This window comes from Felis catus, chromosome B2 (assembly GCF_018350175.1).
Source record: "Felis catus isolate Fca126 chromosome B2, F.catus_Fca126_mat1.0, whole genome shotgun sequence".
Taxonomy (NCBI): domain Eukaryota; kingdom Metazoa; phylum Chordata; class Mammalia; order Carnivora; family Felidae; genus Felis; species Felis catus.
This window is the reverse complement of record NC_058372.1, coordinates 22134921-22150930: the sequence shown is the minus strand read 5'-3', so window position 1 is coordinate 22150930 and position 16010 is coordinate 22134921. Positions and strand designations below refer to the sequence as shown.

General features: G+C 39.8%; 1 long non-coding RNA gene across 1 annotated transcript; it reads left to right on the top strand.

Annotated features, from left to right (window-relative positions):
• The first annotated feature begins 588 nt into the window (after positions 1-588).
• LOC111560425 lies at positions 589-13480 on the top strand. The gene is made up of 2 exons (XR_002742198.2): positions 589-819; positions 10409-13480. It is a non-coding gene; the product is annotated as an uncharacterized LOC111560425 (long non-coding RNA).
• Positions 13481-16010: the final 2530 nt, after the last annotated feature.

The following is a 16010-nucleotide window of genomic DNA, read 5'->3' as shown; positions in this document are numbered from 1 at the left end:
AACTTTATTAAACTTGCTGGGCCTCATTTTCCTCATCTTATAATCTTTGTGTGCCTCACACATTTGTCATGAGGGTGAAAAGAGACAATGCATGTCAGCAATTAGTACAGTCTCTGGCACCTGGGAAGTGCCCAATATCTGCCAGTTATTGCTTCATTGCTGTCTTTATTTTCATCGTTAGGAAGCCATCCCTTTCATCCTCTTGTTAGCCATGCCCGCACATCTCTCCAGTTCTATGGATGTCAAGGGCAGCATGCTCCACAAGACTGTTAGTGTTTCTGAGAGCATCTGTATATTTGTGTCTGTTTGTGGAGTTATGTTTTTAAAAAATCAAAATTCTTTACCCCTTATCAAACCAACAACATTTCTACAAATATTCAATCACATCCTAGTGTCTTATGAACAAAACAATTCCAAACATTTATGCTTTTCCTCTCTCTGGTGTCCAGCCACCTAGATGGTGCCTCTTGCCCTCCGTAGCAACATGTATTCTGCAGGACAAACATATTCTACTATCTAGGTAGTTGCTATGCATATCTCTTGCCTTTATGAGCAGGTCTGTTTCCATGGAAACAGAAAAATTTACTCCTTTCTCCTGATTTCCTACTATTGCAGGACATATGGGTCAGGGGAAAGAACTCCTGTTTCACTTTTTCTTGATGTGATTAGACAGCCAGACTGTGGTGCATTGCCAAAGTTAAGTGGCTCTCCTGTATCTGTCTGCAAAACAAGCCTATTCTCAGATGTGGGCCACATCCTGGTCCCTCAACATCAGCCATAAAACCAACTATATGCCCTAAAGGTGCTCAGAAATGTGTGGTGAGTTAATGAATGAGTGAATGTATAAACAATTAAGAAAGCCAGCTATGTGAATTGTGTTAATAATGAGTTTTTCTAGTGCTGGGCATCAGGGCAAAAGCCTTTAATCTTCTCTGGAAAAAACACTTTTTTTCATTCTATATCATAACATGAAAAAGGAAGAAGAGGAGGAGGAAGAGAAAAAAGGACTTAGATAATTAAACAGCTTATACAGTTCCATTTAGATGTATGTATTGCTTTACAGTTTTCAAGGTATCTTCATGTTCATTTAACTCTCAAAATATTTTCATTAAACAACTACGTAGTGTTTGTAGCAATGTGGCTACAAATTGAATAGGACACAGTTCCTTCGTTGGTTCACAGTACTCCTGAAAAACATAAAGGGCCTCTATTTGGATTATACTCCATGCAATGATGAGCAAACTGCAACTTGCTCAGGATAGAAGATCACTTGTCCAAGAGACTGGAATCCACAATTGCACTCCCTACCTATACCAAGCTACCTCCTTTCTGCTTCGGCTAGATCAAACAATGTGCAAGCCACTTGTAAACTGTAACAAATGTCCCAAAATACATATACTGGGCAAGAAGACCTTGTGTATGTTCAGTAGCTCAAATACTGTGAGTTTTTTCTAATATAGTTTACTGCCCAGAGTCTGGAAAGGGAACATCAGATGACATTTATAATCCACATCTACACAATCAAGAATTAACAGCATTCATCCCCAGGATGTAATAAACATCACACCACGCTTCTTATACATGGCTACTAGCTTTCTGGCTATCACATAATTAAGCAAACCAATTTTAATACTAATATTTAGACTTGAACTATGAACCTTACTGAAATTAAAAAGCAACACTTTGCTGAATCCTGAACCAAAAGCAAACAGTGATTACTACACCAGAAACAAAAGCTAAATTCCACAGAACCACCAGTGAATCATTTCAAGCAGGAGTTAAATTGGAAAATACTGGACTTGAAAATCAAAACGGTGTTCAGAACTAAATGTCAATGATTCTAACATTGTACTCATGTCAGTCCCTACAATAGACCAGGCATTCAGCAGAAGAAGGATAGGCACCTGCTCACCTGCCTCCAAGTACTGGCCAACAAATTTGACCTTGTTATTTGGAAACTAATATGAGTTGGAAAAAAATCTTTTAAATAAAAAGCAAGAAATTCATTATTCAGTGGGAGCCATTTTGTAAAGAACAGCTGCAAAAGCAAATTTCACGTCTCCCTCTGTTGCAATCCCAAGTAACTGAGAGTACTGCTCTGCCACACTTCTATTTTTGTAATGTCACACGCCCACAGAGAGTTCACAGGCACGCTAGCTGCAGGAAAGATTGGTTCTCCCTTTTGTACCACTACCCTTGAAAGGCAGGCAGGGAATTGCTGCTAAAGAAAGCTAATAAACATAGTAACCAGAAAAAAAAAAAAAAAAGAACCAGAGGCAATCAATAGATCAATCAATCAGATTTCTGAATTCATTTCACTTGTGTCAGAATTTGCACTGTTTGTTGAGGATACAGTGGGGAGAGTTAGGAATTGAAACAGGAAACAGGTGGAATTTGAGATGGGGGGTAAAACTGAATGGGGGTAAGGGAGTGACCTGATGTGTTGGTTGGCAAAATCCTTCCAGCAATCCACTGAAACTGCTTTTTCTAGGATCCCAACTTGAAGAGTGAAATTTCCCAATTAGAAGAAGTGGTCAAACCTACAGTATGTGTATAGATTTGATTCTTCACCTGAGTGTACACTTTGGCCCCTCTGTACTTTTGTGTCCAGCCTAGCTCTCAGCAGTGGGAATATGACTAAGCATTTAAATACGATAGATACAACCCTTGCTCTTCTGGGGTTTATATTACAGTAAGCCAATATAAGCAAAAGCATGTAATAATGATCATTTAGTTCTAAGTTCAGAACTGGCACACTGGCACTTCTGATGTATTCCACAGGGTAAAACAACTCACAAGATCAGCCCAGATTCAAAGAGCAGGGACAATAGTGTTTATCTCCTGATGAGAGAAGCTGCAAAGTCATGTTGCAAAGGAGATACAGTGAAGGGAAAAAATGCAGCTATTTTTGCCATGAATCTACTGGATTTGCCCCCCCCCCCCCAGAAGCAGATCTTGAGATAAGGAATTGATTGCAAGCAACTGATTCAAGAGGTGATTCTAAGGAGCACCAGGAAAGGAGTGAGAAAGTGAGACAGGGTAGGGAGGAGAGTCTTTGCAGGGTTTACTCATGAGAAGGTTCTCACTGCGGAAAACTGAGCTCAATCCCACTGGAAGCCTCTGGGAACCTGTACAGAACCTGTGCCAGAGTCACCCCATCAAAAAGAAGGAAAGATAGGGCATTTATGCACCAGCTCCCAACTGTCATTGGCTGAGGATTGCTCCTAGAGACATTGATACTCTGGGACTTCTAGCCTTCCTCTAGCTAGCCAAGCTTGCTTCTTTGAGAGAGAATCACAGGCAGTTACAATAAAGGGCCCCTGTGTACAAGGGAATGGTGAGTTCCAGGGGACAGGGGCCAAGCACTGATGAGGAAGTGTGAATGGAGAAATGACCATAGATTTGGCCACCTGATAGTTGGTGGGGATCTGGACAAGAGCAGTTTCATTGGAGTGGTGGGAACAAAGGTGTGTTTGAATTGGGCTCAGGAGAGAAGAGGTGGAGAAAAAGAGTGAGAATCCATTTAGCAGACTTTCACAGTGAAAGATAGTAGAACAGTGAAGAGGGTACAAACTGGAGGGGGCAATAAGACAAAGGAGGGTTTACTTTTTTATTGAGGGATATATTGTAGGCCAATTGTACGCATATGGAATGATTCAGTAGAGAAAGAAAATGTGATAATACATGACAGAGAATGGGCAACTGTGAGATTCTGCTTGCTTTCTTGGGATCCCCCCTCTGCCAACGTCAAAAAGCCCAGACTAGCCCAGGAGTACACAAGGAGGGTGCCAGACCAAGGCATTGATGGAAGTGAGGTCTCCTTGAAGAAAGACCCTCCAACATGGCATTAAGAACCAGTCACTGTTGTTCTAATCCTTTCCCCAAAGGATTGATGCTGTTTAGCAGAATAAATATAAAATGGGGAAAGAGAAATGCCCAGATCTTTTGACAACTTCAGATAAAGATCTGAGCTGACATGGGTGCCATGAAACCACAAATACCACCATAACACCTTGTTATACTTGAGATTCATGGATTCAGATTAATAGAGTCCTGGTTAAAGGCCATCTTACAGTGAGTTCAGTGGGTCTATGGACCCACCTATAGTCATTTCTTTAGTCCCTGATTACATAATAGGGATGGACATACATAGCATCTGACAGAACCTTCATATTCATATTGGTTTCCTGACCTGTGGAGTAAGAGCCATAATAATAGCCAAGGCCAAGCAGAAGACCTTAAAATTGCCTCCTTTTCCTTAACCAAGATAGTAAGTCAGAAGTGATACTGCATCCCAAGGAGTTTGTCTGATATTAGTGCTACCCTCAAAGATTTAAAAGCATGTGGAAGTAGTGCTTCTGATCATTTCCCCATTTAATTCACCCATATGGCCCTTGCAAAAACCAGATGGATTATGGAGCTGATGGGCTGATATCATAAACTTAACCGAGTGATAGTCCCAATTACAATTGTTCAGGATGTGACATTTCTGCTAGATTTAGAACTAGATCAACATAGCCCTTTGCACTTGGTATATGGATTACCTATTTGGCAAATGCATTCTTTTCTATGCCTATCAAGAAAAGGGATCAAAGGTAGTTCACAGTAACCTTGGACAAATAATTTCATTCATCAATCATCTTTATTTCTTATGAGCTCTGTTATAACATAGCCCAAGTGATTTTAAAGAAAATTGTCTTGGTCCACTATATTGTTACCATCATGTTAGTCAGGCAAGCCTGGGTAGCAGGAAATGGTAAGTGTTTCCTATGCTCTTGTAAGATGTGTGCATTACTGGAAGGCAATAGAAAAAAAACCCTACAAAAATTTAGTAAAGTTTCTAGGAGCTGTAAGTTCTGAAGCATACCAAGACATCGCCTTAAGTTAAAAGGACAAGCTATTGCACTTCGCATTTCCTGCCACTAAGAAAAAGTAACAATGTTTGGTAAGTATCTTTGAAATTAGGAGATAGCAGCAGGTTCAGGCTGCCGTGTGAGCCTCCCTACTGCTTGGGTCATATGCTCTACAGACCTAATAGAGAAAAATACTTTTGTTAGAAGGGAGAAGTGTGTGGACTCTCATGTAAAACTCAATGGTAAAGGCACAGTGCAGAACACAAGGGTTCTAGAGAAAGGTAATGCCATCTGTTTCAGAGAACTATTTACTATTCAAAAAGCAGCTCGTGGCTTACTGTTGAGTCTGGATAGAGATTGAATGCCTAATTTTGGAACAGCGAGAGATTATCACATGACTAAAGATTATCACATGAACAGGGATTAACCAGGGCCAACAATTTATAGGATTGGTCAGGCTATGCAGTAATCTATCATTCATTGAAAATTGGACCCAAGCAGGTCTGAAAAGCACAAGCAAGTTAGATGAACATGTCTAGACACTATTGCTACATATTTCAATTGCACAAATGCCTTTTCCTCACTTCACAGCTATGTGAGCTAAAACATGGATTACTTGCAAACTAGAACCCTACTGAGGAGCTGCCCTGATGCAGAGTGGAGAGGAGAAATACTTTCAGTGGACAGGGCAGCACACACACACTTGGATATCACATTTGTGTGCAAAGAGAAGTGGTACTAGGTACGGCTTCACAGGAATCCTTGGACATTGATTAATGGTCTGGACAGAGATCAAGATGTACAAGTTTGAGGGGCGCCTGGGTGGTGCAGTCGGTTAAGCGTCCGACTTCAGCCAGGTCACGATCTCGCGGTCCGTGAGTTCGAGCCCCGCGTCAGGCTCTGGGCTGATGGCTCGGAGCCTGGAGCCTGTTTCTGATTCTGTGTCTCCCTCTCTCTCTGCCCCTCCCCCGTTCATGCTCTGTCTCTCTCTGTCCCAAAAATAAATAAAAAACGTTGAAAAAAAATTTAAAAAAAAAGATGTACAAGTTTGAAAGATCAGAGGCAAGGAGTTGTGGAGAAGAACATATTAGAAGGACCTGTGGAAATGAGCAGAATGAGTCATTGGGTCAATATCAGCAGCTCAGCCACTCAGTCACTCAAATGCAGCAAAGTAGGTGGGCACATGACTGTAGGATTATCATTACTACACTATGTCACTTCACCTAGAAACTGCCAGACTGATCGAATGATGAATGGCCTCTTGAAGGCATAGCTAAAGCATGAGGTTGGCACAGCTGAGACACTCCACAGGATTGGCATGGAACATGGTCATTTGGGATACAGTATATGCTTTGAACCATTTTTTTTTGTAGGATACATTACTCATGATAGCTAGACTACATGAGCCTAGGAACCAACAGTTAGGGAGGAGTGACTTCTCACATAATCACTCCCAGTAACCCACTTGGGCAAATGTGTGCTTTCTAACCCTATACTTTTAGAATCATTTTGATTTGAGGTTCTGGTTTCATGGAAGGGAGCCCAGAGTTTACAGCAAGACTTCCCCTAAACCTGTTAAATACAAAGCTATCATCGTTACCTGGTCATTTGGGGCTCCCACTCCCAATGTACAAGCAGGAAAAAAAAAAAGGAATTATTATATTGGTGGAAATAACCAACTTTGGTTATCATCAGGATCTCTGGTTACTGCTAGATAAAGAGGTTGGAGAGGGTATATCAATAATTCAGAGATGGCTTTTGGTGCTTCTGTGCCTAGTGATAATCACAAATGGACAGTTGTAGCAAACGTGGCATAACTAAGGCACAGAAACCAGAGGTTCAAACCTCTCAAGAGTAAATGTCTGAGTTACCCACGGCATAAACAAACTAAGCTAATAGATGTGTTGGATGAGGGTGAAGGAAATCTAAAGTGGATAGTAGAAGAAGGAGATGAGTATCCATTATGTCCCTTAGGACTAACTGTAGCAGGAGAGACTGTGGCTTGTCCATTAATCCTCCTGTTTGGCATTTGTTTTGTTGTAGTTTAAAGAAAATACACCATGAAGTATTAGTTCCACCTTCAAGGATTAGTTACTAGAGCAAACTTAAGATAGGCCAGAAGCTGATCACAGCAGTGCGAGTATTGATGCTTTACCCAAGGATTTTGTGCCAAAGCACCTGTGACCTTCATTCTCTAATCACAGAAGCTTGTTTGGACTTGCTTCTGTTCAGGAAGCAAGCATGTTCAGGACTTGCCTGAAGTGCTAGAAAGTTAATTTCCTCAAAAGGAGACCTCAGCTAATGTCATTTGGGTTGGTTAAATAAATGACCAATTCAGCCCACCGTTGGGTGGGACAAACTGAAGCAGATTATATATAGTCTTCCAGAGGCCCTCTGGTGGAATGAAGTCCCAGATGTCTACAGGCTAGCTTGCTCATTAATGTCACCCATATTGGCTTTCTTCCCTTCCTCTCAGTCCCAATGTTTCCTTCTATTGTTACAGAAGCCCTGACATCTTTAGAGTTGAGTGTCTTGAGCAAACCAGAGGAAAGGCTGTTTCCTTGGAAAGAAAGAAAGAAAGAAAGAAAGAAAGAAAGAAAGAAAGAAAGAAAGAAAGAACGAGAGAGAGGAAGGGAGGAAGGAAAGAAGGAAGAAACAATTATTATAAATTTTAAAATATTACTCCCCAAAGGAAACTTATAATTAAGAATATGACATTAAGGTTTGTGGGTTTTTTTAAAAAAATATTTACTTATTTATTTTTGAGAGAGAGAGACACACACAGTGCAATCAGGGGAGGGGCAGAAAGAGAGGGAGACAAAGAATTTGAAGCAGGCTCCAGGCTCTGAGCTGTCTGCACAGAGCCTGACGCAGGGCTCGAACTCATGAACTGTGAGATCATGACCTGAGCTGAAGTTGAACGTTTAACCGACTGAGCCACCCAGGTGCCTGGAAGTTTATGTTTTTAAAGCAAAATAATGACTTTTCCATGGAAAATAATCAGAGGACAACCAATTGTAAATTGCCATAGTAGCTCAGGCAAGCAATGATGGTGGTTTGATCCAGGGTTTTAGCAGTAAAAATGCATTTGCTTGTCAGTTTCAGAAATTGGTATGGATTCTATTTAGTCCTCTTGTAAACAGAAGCTTGAATTTTTAACCTGATAAGATTGTCTCAGTGCTACAAGCTTGGACAAAAGGAACTGGTAAAAATCAATTTGCACAACCAGGGATGGATGTTAGAACACTGACCTCTTTAGAATTGTGTTCCAATTAGTGGGGTTAACATATTACAATAGAGTAATAAAAATATAAAATTATATAAAGCCCATATTATCCAAACTGTTTCTCAGGTCTTGGAAGTGTCATTGCCATCATTACTTTGATGACGAGAGTAGAACATAATGGTTAGTTAAGAGTCAAGGAAGTCGAGCCTGGCTACATGGATTCAAGTCTATGATCTGTCCCTTAATAGACAACTTAAACTGTCTGTGTCTCAGTTCCCTCACTCGTAGAGTGGAGATAATAGGATCTACCTCATAGGTTTATTGTGAAGATTAAGTGAGATAATATCAACAATGAAAAAATCAATATCATATTATATTCTGCAGATATTTAATAAAGGAGAAATTGATCAACTTTATGTTGATATATTTAAAAATTTAAATGAAATAAACAAATTCCTCAAAAAATATCTGTCATCAAAACTGATTCAAGAAGAAACAAAAGGAATAGATAGTACTATAATCATCAGTAAACTTAAGTAAACTGAACTCTCCCCAGAAAGATGCCTCAAGGCCATTTTGTTTCACTAGATGGTTCTACAAAATATTCAAGAGAAAGAATTTGTAGTTTTCTGAGACTCTTTAGATAAGAGAAAAAGCATATTACCCAATTCATTTTACGATTCTAGCAAATTTTTGATACCAAAATTCAATAAAGATAGTAAAATAAGAGAAAAAACTCATTAAGATCTATAAACTTAATGCAGAAAGTGTAAACAGAACATTAGCAAATGTAATCTAGCAATTTTTTTTAAAAGAAGGATAAATCATGGCCAAATTGGATTTACCCCAGGAATTCAAGATTGTTTCAACATAAGGAAGTCTGTTGCTGTGATTAACCACATTCACAGATTAAAGGAAAAGTCCATGTAAATAATGTCAGTAGATGCAGAAAAGTGGTTAATTTCAATATTCATTCATAATAAAATACTATAGTAGACTACAAACAGCATAGAATTCCCTTCACATGCTAAGGGGATCTGCAAAAATCCTACATCAAATATCTTTGTTTTGGTTTGGTCTGGTTTATCTTGCCACTCTTTTTCCAGTTTCCTAGACTAATGCTTAAATCATTGGTTTTGTGCCTTTCTTTTTTAACTTATATACTCATCTTGAGGATATAAGTTTTCCTCTAATCATGTCTTTGACTGCATCTCATAAATGTGAGTAGGCAGCATTTTCATTATTACTCAGTTTAAAACATTTTCAAGCCTCTATTATGATTTCCTATTTGACTCATTAGTTACATGGAAATATACATCTTTGCTTTAAAATATGTAGAGATTTTTCTAGTCTTCCTTTCTTTAAAACTGCTTTCTACCTAGTTGCTAGAATGTATTCCTTGTGCTTGTAAAATATGTTGATATTTTGCTTTATGATCAAATATATATGAACAAATTTTGTAACTCTTCTATGTGTGCTTTGAGAGAGTATTTGGGGTGCCCGGGGGGCTTAGTTGGTTAAGCGTCTGACTTTGGCTCAGGTCATGATCTCATGGTTCGTGAGTTCAAGCCCCAGGGCAGGCTCTGTGCTGACAGCTCAGAGCCTAGAGCCTGCTTCAGATTCTGTGTCTTCCTCTCTCTCTGCCCCTCCCCCACTCATGCTCTGTCTCTGTCGCTGGCTCTCTCTAAAATAAACATTAAAAACAATTAATAAAGGGGCACATGAGTGGCTCAGTCGGTTGAGCATCCAACTTCAGCTCAGGTCATGATCTCACCATCCATGGGTTTGAGCCCCGTGTCAGGCTCTGTGCTGACAGCTCAGAGCCTGGAGCCTGCTTCAGAGCCTGTGTCTCCCTCTCTCTCTCTGCCACTCCTCTGCTCACTCTCTGTCTCTCAAAAACAAATAAAAAGTTTAAAAATTTTTTAAAAACAATAAAAAAGTGTATTCTTCAGTTCTTGAGTGCAGTATATTATGGTCTAAATTTATAGTCTAAACCTATAATTTATACTCTTCTATATTTTATATTAGCTACACCACTTTTAACAGTTTCCTTTGGATGCTTCTATATTTTAAGTTCCTCTTTTGTTTCTTTAAACTTATTAAGCATAGCTGTTTTATGATCTGTGCCTGATAATTGTAATTTCAGAAATCACTTTTTCTGTTTTCTGCTGTTTTTGATGACAATTTATCATGGTGTCTCATATCCTTGTGTACCTGCCTATCTTTGAACATAGTATTTGAAAAAAGAAAAAAAAAATGTTGTATAAATAATTTGAGGCCTTTGATGGTGGTGCCTTCCTTCAGACTGAAGGTTTATTCTTTTCTACAGCTGTGTTTGGGGCCCCCTGTGTGAGACCGCCTGAATGCAAGTTTAAGTTTGAAGCTCCCCAGACCAACCAGAGGAAGAGAACATGGGCTGCGACTCAATGCTGGCTTGCTTCTGGTTTGCTTTGACCCTAAAGCTGAAGACCGTTGGTATCTGAGCTTTACATTTGAGTGGGGATATAGCAGACTTTTCTCCTTGGGTGGAGTCTGGACTTAGACTTGTGTTTCCCTTGCCCTGGGATTCTGCTTTTCATCTGCTCTCTCTGGATCAGCAAATGCCCTCACAGCAAAAGTTTTAAAGATTTTTTTCCTATTTCATGTGGCTTTTTCACTTGTTCTGAGCAAGAGGGTTTGTCCAAATTGTCTTTCCATTACTGGAAGCAGAAGATTCCAATTGAAAAATGTTTTAGGTCCCAAATTGCAGTATTTATCTCATCAGTAGGAGGGTAATAACAATAATAACAACAACAACAATAATAATATGAACCCACTCTTTTCTTATAACTATTAAGCAAGATAAAGATTGTAAAAAAAATATTGTCATTTTTTTCACTATAGTGGCATTTAAGTTATTTTTCAGAAACAGACTCTAAATTGAAGTCACTATAAGGTCTCTAACAAAAACCACAAATAATATGCTCAAGCTCTCCTTTTCTGTTTACTTTAAGGATTTGCTCTGTTTCAGACTTCTCAAATAGTGAGAAATGTTTTCTTAACAAAAGAACTCAATTTTACCACCATAAATAAATGAACAGAGTAGAAAAGATTTCCAAGTGATAACTGAAAATATACACTTCCCACATGAAGGGAGTGATTTTTCATTCTGTTTATGAGAATGGCTCAAACTTCATGATTTAATTTTGCCTTTTTCTTAAAAATAAAAACAAGTCCAGTGGAATCCCAAAGTAGCAGAAATACCTTGTTAAAAATCTTTAAATTACTCCAAAAGCCAGTGAGCCCATGAAAATAAGCTCAACTCTGAAAACTCTGAAAATGGTTCAGTTTATTCCCAAAACCTGCCTAGGAAAGAAGTGAGAACTGGATCTGTTTAATTTCAAGTCTAAAAACATACCCCATTTTATTGAGTTTATGACACCATTAAGCTGCAGATTAGGGGAACCAAAATAACAAAATTACAAATCATGCTTTGCACCTAACTGAAAGCAGATGAAATTTCTCCAAATTCATCAGTTACCCCATAAAGGATCCTAATCTGAGACCCACGGAGACTTTCTCCATACCAAAATATGATGGTGATTTTATATTGAAGCAACTGTGATTTCCAAGAAATACATACCATGCATGGTCCAAAGCCTAGCCACTTTCAATTGTATCAAAGCACTTATTTTTTTTATATGTCCTCAATACATTTAGGTTGCTGGCTCTGGATTCATTTCGATTGCTCATGGCACTGCTTTCAGTCTGTTGCTAAAATGTTGTGTCACCATTTGTTGTGAACAGTTAGAGACCAAGAAACCTCCAGGCAAAACTCTCTTTCGAAACCTAGATTAGCTGCTAAGAGATCTTGATTCACTTACAATGTCAAAAAAAAAGAACAACAAAACCAAAGTTTTCTATCACTTTAAAGTGAACAATTATGTTAAAGATAATTTTATTGACAGGATAAAGGCTTTCATGTGTATTCTCAACCCTTTTTAACATCTTCCAAACCTGTTCACGGACTCTCATTTGCCATCTCTCTCCTGCAGCAGATCCCAAGCTTTTGGCAGCATTATGGGAATGACGGTGCCTGGCAAGCTTGCATTGCAATGGAAGGGTTCACATATAAACTTCACGTGAATATATATGTGATAGATAACAGTGGGCGCTCAAGCAGGCTTGCCTAATGATACTAATCTTCTTATAATACTTTTTCTTTTGAAAAGTAAGAGAAAACACTCATTATGTACAGGATATAGAAAGGGAGAGAAAACACAAAATCAATTAGATATTCCCCCATGTAATCTTTGGTGGACGTTTGGCCAGCTTAGGAAATCCTTAAAGCAGAAGTCATTTTGGTCATCCTCAGATTTTCCCTTAGGAGTTTTCTTCCTGCAGCCAGCCCTGGCCCCACTTCCTGTGTCCCCTAACCAGGTATCAGGTATCATTTCCAATGTTTCATTCCCCTCATGGGAACCTCAGATTCCAAAATTTTCCTTCTTCCCACCTAAACTGCCCTGTGTTTCATTTCCTCAGAGCTTTGCTCTATTTTGCTCTGCTCTCTTTAAACTGAAAGACTCTTCCTGACTCATATGTAAATACAAGCTGCCCTCACTTAGCACAGTTCCAACATGTGTGAATTTCAGTTACCACTGTATTAAATGTGACTAATTGCATCAAGTTTAAACCTTGCAACTTGCTCTTTGGCCCAAAGATCACTACATAAATAACAGATGTGCATCATGATCAGGGTCCAACCATGTCACTCCCTTCAGAGCCTTCCGGCAACTGGTCCCTGTGCATCTGTCAACAGTTCACGCACAGACAGCAAAGCAAGTGGTTGTGTAGCCTCCTTGTCTGCCAGTGATAAATCCACATGACACTTCACAAAACTGAAGCTTCAAAAGAGAGAATAAGCCAACAAAGATGAAAGTATAGCAAATAAACAAAAAAGTGGTAACACTGGAAGTGAAATTCAAATTGTTAAGTCTTTGGAGTTGTAGAAGAAATAGCTGATTGTGGGAATACGGACACTGCCCCCACTGGACAGGCTGTAGACATGCAGCCAGAGGGACAACAGGAAGGTGAACTTACACACAAAAATTAGGAAAATGGTTATGATGAACAGGATAAAGATGCTTCAGGTCAGTGACACCACAGCCACCACCAACAAAAATTCGTATTAAAGGAATTCTAAGAGATTTTTCACAACATTGAAAGTTCAAAGGATAAAATGTTGGAGGCTGATCCAAACTCAGAAAGGAGCATGACAGTCAGCCAAGGCCAGCAAAGATGCTGGCTCTGTAGAGTAAATTATGGCAAGAAGAAGACAGACACTGCTCAGACACTGGCACAGACACTGCTCAGACCCCTCTTCATAAATTTTTTTACAAAAAATAAAATGCTTTAATTTCAATGTTTCTAATGTTTTAAATTACAGTGTACTGAATAGATACTAGTTTTGGTATTTTTTTTTCATTTCCCTGTATGTTTATAACCAATGGTACGAAAGTTCTTAATATTTGGGTAAGTTAACACCTTACCCCTTCTATGATGGAGTAGTCAGTTGCACATTAAAAGCACACCTCCCCTCTGTGCCAGGTACCTCAAGTGTGATTTCACTTTTTTCTGTGTTATTTTTCTATTAATAGATGTCTCCACTATGATCCTGATGATAGGATTCATGTCTGTTTTCACCCAACACTCTACTCTGGCACCGAGTTCAGTGGCCAGCACATAGAAGACAGTCCTGATTGAATATATGTGGGCAAGACTTTTCTTAATGTTAGACTTTGGGAATCTCTTATAAATAACTTATTTTATCTTTTTAAGTTTATTTATTTTGAGAGAGAGAGACAAAGAGAGCAACCATGAGCAGGGGAGGGGCAGAGAGAGAGAGAGAGAAAGAGAATCCCAAGTAGGCTCCATGCTGGATCCCACAAACCCAACCTTGAGATCATGACCTGAGCCGAAATCAAGAGCTGGATGCTTACCCAACTGAGCCATCCAGGATCCCCATCTTATAAGTACTTTAAAGATCAAAGCCCTGGGGCACCTGGGTGGCTCAGTTTGTTAAGCAGCCGACTTCAGCTCAGGTCATGATCTCGCGGTCCGTGAGTTTGAGCCCCACATCGGGCTCTGTGCTGACAGCTCAGAGCCTGGAGCCTGTTTCAGATTCTGTGTCTCCCTCTCTCTGACCCTCCCCCGTTCATGGTCTGTCTCTCTCTGTCTCAAAAATAAATAAACGTTAAAAAAAATTAAAAGAAAAAAGATCAAAGCCCTGTGGCCACAAACTGCAGACCCTCTCCCCTAGGAAAAAAATCTTTGTAAAACTACGTACCAGCAATGACCAACAAAAACCATGCACACAGATCCCCAGAGGTGATGGAATTTGTCCCACAGCACTAAAGAAAACTGGCAAAATTGAAGCAACTTCTCAAGCTAATTTTCCTTCTTCTGAGGCCTGATCTGTAGATTAGGAAGTTTCTTTCTATAAAAAGATGACACAGGAACCGGCACATGACCCAGGGGTGATGAAGATTTCAGCAGAACTTAAAAGAAATGGAAGGGGCACCCAGTACAGAAAAGGAAAGTGACCTAATACACCCATCAGATGCCTGCTGGATTAGGAAATCTTTTAGGAGGGAGTAAAAATGAGGCCATGTAAAGGTTTCTTGCTCAACAGCATGCATTTTTAATGAGACTGCTTTGTACTTTCTAGCCCTTCTCACCCAAGGACCTCATCTCCGGGATCCTCTCAACTTACTCTCCCTGCCCCTGTCACGTCTACACACTTCTGCTCATTAATCGGCACTAACCCTTGTGAAAGATGCAGCTCAAAAATACTGTTGCCCCGGTTCATGTTAATTACTGGAGCAGCTCCACAGGATCCTGAGGGAAGGCAGGGTCCTCTGTACATGAAAGTGTGTCTTCAGAGGCTAATATTAGGGTTTAAAAATACCACTTTTTGAGATCCAACATGCTTAGTCTGAATAAATCCTGCAAAGAATGTTCCCATGTAGAGGGCAATGCATTTCTTATACAAAATTCTCTTGGGTTCCATTGCCTTAGATTTGGGACCTTTTAGGTGTTGAGAGAAGAGCTTCTGTAGAGTTAAAGTAGGTGGGTTTGTGTGTGTGTGTGTGTGTGTGTGTGTGTGAATTTTTTTAACATTTATGTTTGAGAGAGAGGGGGAGACAGAGGGAAAGAGCAAATGAGTGGGAGAGGGCTAGAAAAAAGGAAACAGAGGATCCAAAGCAGGCTCTTTGCAGTGAGCACAGAGCCCAACGTGGGATCCAAACTCACAAACTGTGAGATCGTGGCCTGAGCCAAAATAGAAAGTCAGAGGCTTAACTGACTGAGCCACCCAGATGCCCCTAAAGCAGGTGTTCTAAATTTCAGGTTTATGAATGAACTGATATGGGGGAGGTGGGGGAGCCAGACTTCCGTGAAACTGTAGGCATACTTTTGAGTGCTAGTACATTTTTTTCTATAGCAAGAATGATAGCATTTATTAGACCCTTAAAGCAGTTCCAGAAGAACCTTATTATTGGGCTGATGACTTCACCACTAAGCTAAACCCTAAACTTGATTAGCCAAAACGTCTTAGGTATTGCCACATGCATGAGCAAAGTCATTGTCAAATGGCAGAGGAGCAAGATTAAAATTTTGAGGCAGACAAGAATCACCCCTGCCTTTATGTTCCTTGTAGTTACTGTAACCGTTTTCCTGTGATGGCCATAGATGTTTTATACTAGGAAGTACAGCATATTATTTACAGAAATGCTAAAGAGACCTGGACCTTAGGTGCAACACAGTGACATTAATTGGACAAGAAGCTTCTGAGATTTTGCAAAAGTGGTCTCCTACCCAGGATGCCCTCTCTATTAGAAGGCAAGGAAAGCATGGCAGATTGGAACCAATGGAGTGCTGGACTCTGTTCCCAG